This window comes from Mus caroli, unplaced genomic scaffold, assembly GCF_978045245.1.
Source record: "Mus caroli unplaced genomic scaffold, Mus_caroli_1 scaffold_14, whole genome shotgun sequence".
Lineage (NCBI taxonomy): Eukaryota > Metazoa > Chordata > Mammalia > Rodentia > Muridae > Mus > Mus caroli.
Genome location: NW_028227269.1, coordinates 12947063 through 12953045, shown reverse-complemented (window position 1 = coordinate 12953045; position 5983 = coordinate 12947063). Strand labels below are relative to the sequence as shown.

The following is a 5983-nucleotide window of genomic DNA, read 5'->3' as shown; positions in this document are numbered from 1 at the left end:
ATTTAAACATTATAGAGAGGAAGTCACATTTATCTTCTATGCAGAAAGAGAAATAAGAACTTGTCAATGATTATTTGGACAAAATTACAAAAACTCTGGGTCATGTTCTAAGATTGGGCCTATAGTGGGCTTAAGGGCACGCAGGCAAAGTCTTAACTTCATATTGAGAAGAACATTCTGGTCCTACAAAGGTACTGATCTTAGAGTGAATTGGAGTCGGTTTCCTTTTTCGAATTTATGGTGGAATGCAGTTGAGTTACGATTTCATGAGGTATCCCATTTTGGCTTGGAACTCACTATGTAGACAAGAGTGTCTTCACATTTATGATCACCCTGCCTCATGTTCCTGAGTGTTATTAGGACTGCAGGCATATGAGGCCATGCCTAGAGGAGTTGGAGTCATCTGTCATTAGAGACATTTTTGTTTGAAGCAAATTCTAGAAAGAGATGAAATACATTTCAATTATGAATTATCATCTATCAGAATAGTAGCATTTGGAATGGAAAGGATGGAAACCATGATTGCAAAGGAAAATATCCAATTGCTGTAGTTATTGGACTCACTTTACAAATGGGCCTTTCTGGTTTTTGCTTCTGTTGTTGTTGTTGTTGTTGTTGTTTTTTTTTTTTCACAAACCAAAAGACTTTGTCATTCCTGAAAACATAAATCATTGTTATTTCCAGTTTACCAAGGCTTCAAAGACAGTGAGGAGGGATTCGGATCTATGTGAGGAAAGTGTTCAATTTTCTTATATGAATTTGTACATTCAATTCTCCTAAAGAATGTTCCTTGGAAAAACTCTAAGTGAGAGGAGTTCAGACCGCACTTTCTTAGCACCTGCTGTCCTAGGATACTTAGTGAACATTTAGCAGAAAAAAGGGTTTCTATGTGGTTTTATATACCGTAGGAGATCTGAAAATACTTTGTAATGAATGGCATGCCACAGTGCACGTGTATGTGTTAGAGGACAACTTAGGGAAGCCAATCCTTTACTTTTACGTCTCAAACTCAAGTATAACTGGGCCACCTTTACCCACTGAGTCATCTGACCTGCCACTCTATTCTTTATAATTTATGGTTAATATAGGACAAACTCCCTGGTATCTTACTGAAGCTTTCAAAAATGGTTGTCTGGTATCTTACTGAAGCTTTCAAAAATGGTTGTCTGAGGTTGATTGTATTGCAGAAGATCCTGAAGTACAAGGCAAAATAAAGAACTCTGTCTATCAGCTGTCCTAAAACCATATGATCTGTCTATCTACAGCTGTGGAATTGAAATTCTAAGGCAGCACTATATGTGTCTCTTTCACCCCAAGGCCTATGTTACTATTTAGTCTATTTTTGTCACTATATATTAAGCATTTACTGAATAAATGAGAAAAAACAAAATGCTTGCCTCATTGGGTCCTTGATGAAATATTATTCTGTGAGATTATTGTGCATTCAGAAGACCACAGACTTCAGAATGCAAGTGACTTTCCTGTTTTGTTCCTGCTGTGTGATCTTGGCTATGTTCTTCTACCCATGGACTTCAGTCTTTTCATCCATATAAGAAGAAATAGGCATTTTAGATTTGCCAAGAGGGTTAGCTGAGAAAATATGTGTTATTTGTCTAGCCAAGGGAGAGTTCTTCATCAGTGGGAAGATGCTGATGGAGGCAATGGCATAGGGATCTGAAACTCACTGCGGGTCCTTGGGGAGATGAACACTTTTCTAGTCTTTAGACAGCCCTTCCACACTCAAAAACAGGGCCAAAGCCTCTCAAAAAAGGAAATGGCTCAGCTAGGAACTCTTCTCCAGCGGGTCACATTGCAGAAACAGTGTTTTGGCAAGCCAAACAAAGACACCATTATTCCCAAGCAAAGACAATGCCAAGAAGGTGCTGGGTGGTCCAGAATACAGGAGACAGATAATGTAATGGCTCCATTCATCAAAAAGGCGAGTGTGCACACCAGCTGCTTGCCAGCTGGAAAATGAAGCTCTTCTCCCTTCTGAGGGTAATTTACTTCTGCTGGGGAGACTCTGAAATATTCTTCACCTTTAAGGGACCAACCAAATTCCAACAGGATCCTGTAATATTGTGAGGACCCAGCTAAGGAGAACAAATAAACCAAGGGGCTAAAGACAGTACAGGACAGCCAACTGTTCTCTTCCTTAAGTTTGATCTATCTTTTACCTTGTGGATATTGAGTAGTTTGCAATTTGTTATATTTCTCTTCTTGTTCAGCCACCAGGAAGCTAACTGCCAAGCTTTAGCTAATCCTCAAGTCTCAGTAGTACAAGAAACTATAGAGTACATTTCTGTGTTAACTGTTTCTACAGCCTTTGGGAGTTTTCCTCTCCAAATTTTAAAACAGCAAATGATCCACAGTTATTCACCTCTTTTTCCTTTTCATAAAATAGGCATATCATTTTGATAATTGTCTTGTGGTTAAGAACCTACAGGTTCTCCCCTCATTTAATTAGTAAAAACAATGTAGCTCTTGGGTCAGAAAGGTGGATCGGTGGGTAAAGGTGGCTGCCATCAAGTCTGATGACATGGGTTTGATAAAAAGCAGACTTCTATAAATTGTGTTCTGACCTCCACAATTTCACTGTGGAACACAAGCACCTCTGCCATAAATACATATACAGATAAGTTAATAAATGTATCAATTGTTTTAAAATAATGTAGTAGTGTATCTTTTCTGGGCATCAAACAATTGTTTTGTTTTGTTTTTTACACTCAACTAATTGCATGCATTTAAAATTAAAAAAAATGGCAACCACTTTGTAGATAAACTGTCTCATTAAATATTCAAGATAATCCCTTAATAAACTGTTTTATTTAGATACTTAAATGTTGTTATTGAGATCTAATACACTTAAATAATTTATCTTGTTCCTATGGGTTGAAATTGAGGGGTGTAGGCTTTGAGCCAGAATTCATCTGAAAGTAGAGGCTGAGTCTTGAACCATGACATTACCAATTTCTTACATTTTTCTTAAATTTAAAATTTTTAACTTTTATTATATATGAGTACTATGTTTATATCATTATCACTAACTTTTCTTTCACTAACTCCTGTGTCTACCTCCACTCCTCTCAAATATATGACCTCTTCTTTTATATACATAAAATGTATGGAGTTCACTTAGTGTTGCTTATATTTACATCTGTTTAGGGTTGAGCTGATGGGATTAGATAACCCATTAGGCATCTCATTGATGGAGCAAACCAATTCTCTGTTTCACCCCAGCCATTAGTTACGCCCTCTTCCTTACTCTTTGTTATTTGTAAGGCTGTGGGAAGCAGTTGATGTGAATTTGTTGATCCTAAAAGTGTGCTCTAACTCACACAGTGAAACCCACAAGCCAAGGTCAGGAATTGGGTGTTGCAGTCCCCAGAGTAAAGTAGAAAACTTCAGCGGAACATGGAGAAGCCATGTATTGGAAACAGCTACAGCATTTTGGCACAGCTTTCATGCAGAGAGGAAATTATGCATGAAGGAAGCACGGGGGTCATGAGGCAAGATTCCATTCTTGGAAAGAGAGGAAGGTTGAACAGGACCTAAGGGGTGGGTTAGTGTGGCGCAGGGATCCATGTGAGAGCTGTTGACAGAATCTGCAGATATAGATGGTCCAGTTATATGAACGCTATGTACAACATTTTTTCCAGCAGCAAATTCACTTCTACTTAAAATATTTTCATGATCTAAAGAATTTACCACCCTCAAGAAGGAAATCATCATATTTGGGAGAAATTCAATCTTCTATCAAGGGAGCGTCTGCTCAAGTTATGTTTTTTTGTGAAATGATACATCTCACTATTACACTGCTACAATGTAGCCAGTTACATACATGTCAATGCAGAAGCCATGAAGCCTATCTCCAGGGAGATTGCTTTCCATCAATACATGGGCATGATTTCTTCTTGGAAGACATTTGGACATGTGTAGCTCCCTCAGAGGGCTTGGCACCCACTTGTGAAATTACTTAGTCTTTTATCATTTTTGTTTTGCACATATCCTTTTGAATCTCAAAATAACTCTGATGACAATCACAGAAATCAAGTTACTTCATTTCTATTGAATCCCCTCTCACTAACAAGTGGTCAATGAAACAAAATCAATGAAGTCAGCAACACTAACTCCTTAAGGGAGAGGCACATTGCGACTAGAAGGGTTTTTCCCTAAAACAAAAAGAGCCTCAATAGAAGCATACTGGTATTTATTTGGGAAATTTGCGGGGGGGGGGTGTGCAACGAACTTTATTGATGGTATTCAAGAGAGTAGGGAGGGCTCCCTAAGTCCCTCCTGTTATTATGGGGGTCTGGGGTGGAAATTGTGAAGGAGATGCTCAGTGTTGGGGGCCAAGTTAGGATAAGGCAAGCTCAGCAACTGAGGGCCCCTCTCTTGCTCTCAGTGTCCTTGCTGGGGTGGGTGGTCCAGGGTTTCTTACTCCTTGTAGGCCATGAGGTCCACCACCCTGTTGCTGTAGCCATATTCATTGTCATACCAGGAAATGAGCTTGTCAAAGTTGTCATTGAGAGCAATGCCAGCCCCAGCATCAAAGGTTGAAGAGTAGGAGCTGCTGTTGAAGTCACAGGAGATAACCTGGTCTTCAGTGTAGCCCAGGATGTTCTTCAGTGGGCCCTCAGATGCCTGCTTCACCACCTTCTTGATGTCTTTATACTTGGCAGGTTTCTCCAGGAGGCACATCAGATCCATGATGGACACATTGAGGGTAGGAACATGGAAGGCCATGCCAGTGAGCTTCCCGTTCAGCTCTGGGATGACCTTGCCCACAGCCTTGGCAGCACGAGTGGATGCAGGGAGGATGTTCTGGGCAGCCCCACGGCCATCACGCCACAGCTTTCTGAGGGGCCATCCACAGTCTTCTGGGTGGCAGTAATGGCATGGGCCGTGGTCATGAGCCCTTCCACAATGCCAAAGTTGTCATGGATGACCTTGGCCTGGGGGACTAAGCAGTTGGTGGTGCAGGATGCATTGCTGACAATCTTGAGTGAGTTGTCATATTTCTCGTGGTTCACACCCATCACAAACATAGGGGCATCGGCAGAAGGGGTGGAGATGATGACCCTTTTGGCTCCACCCTTCAAGTGGACCCCGGCCTTCTCTATGGTGGTGAAGACGCGAGTAGACTCCACGACATACTCAGCACCAGCATCACCACATTTGATGTTAGCAGGGTCTCACTCCTGGAAGATGGTGATGGGCTTCCCGTTGATGATTAGCTTCCCATTCTCAGCCTTGTCTGTGCCATTGAATTTGCCATGGGTGGAGTCTTACTGAAACCTGTAGACCATGTAGTTGAGGTCAATGAAGGGGTCGTTGATGGCAACAATCTCCACTTTGCCAGGTGCAGAGCAGACAGTAGCCTTGGTAACCAGGCGCCCAATAAGGCCAAATCCATTCACACCGACCTTCACCATTTTGTCTATGGGATGAGGCTGGCACTGCACAAGAAGATGCAGCTATCTCTGGAACAGGGAGGAGCAGAGAGTCTGGAAAATATTTTAAACAGATGACACTGAGTATTGAGCTCATGCAACTAAGACAAGAGGGTTTAGCTGAAGAGTGGTAGGTTAGACAAACTATCAAGGAAGAACAGCAGGATCATTCTATAGGAACAAATGCTAGTGTTAAGTAAGCCACATGGGGCATATTGTATAGTAGCAAACAACACATAATATATTAATATATTGCGTAGTGATGATCTGGCAGAGAGAGAGAGACAGAGACAGAGACAGAGACAGAGACAGACAGAGACAGAGAGACAGAGAGACAGAGAGACAGAGAGAAAATAATTCTAGAAGAGGTTAGTGTCCTGAGCAATTGGAAAAGAACAATCTTACTGTGTCATTAGTGGCCAGACTGTTGACAACCACTCGTCCTGAACCTGACATAGTAGAGATCTGAGTCTGTTGTTCTGAAGTAAGGCCTGGCAGTCTGCTTTTCTCATGTGTCCCTTATTCTGCTT

At 41.4% G+C, this 5983-nt stretch overlaps 1 pseudogene; it reads right to left on the bottom strand.

Annotated features, from left to right (window-relative positions):
* Nucleotides 1-4437: 4437 nt before the first annotated feature.
* On the bottom strand, nt 4438-5435 carry LOC110307202 (glyceraldehyde-3-phosphate dehydrogenase pseudogene; annotated as a pseudogene).
* Between the last annotated feature and the right edge of the window lie 548 nt (nt 5436-5983).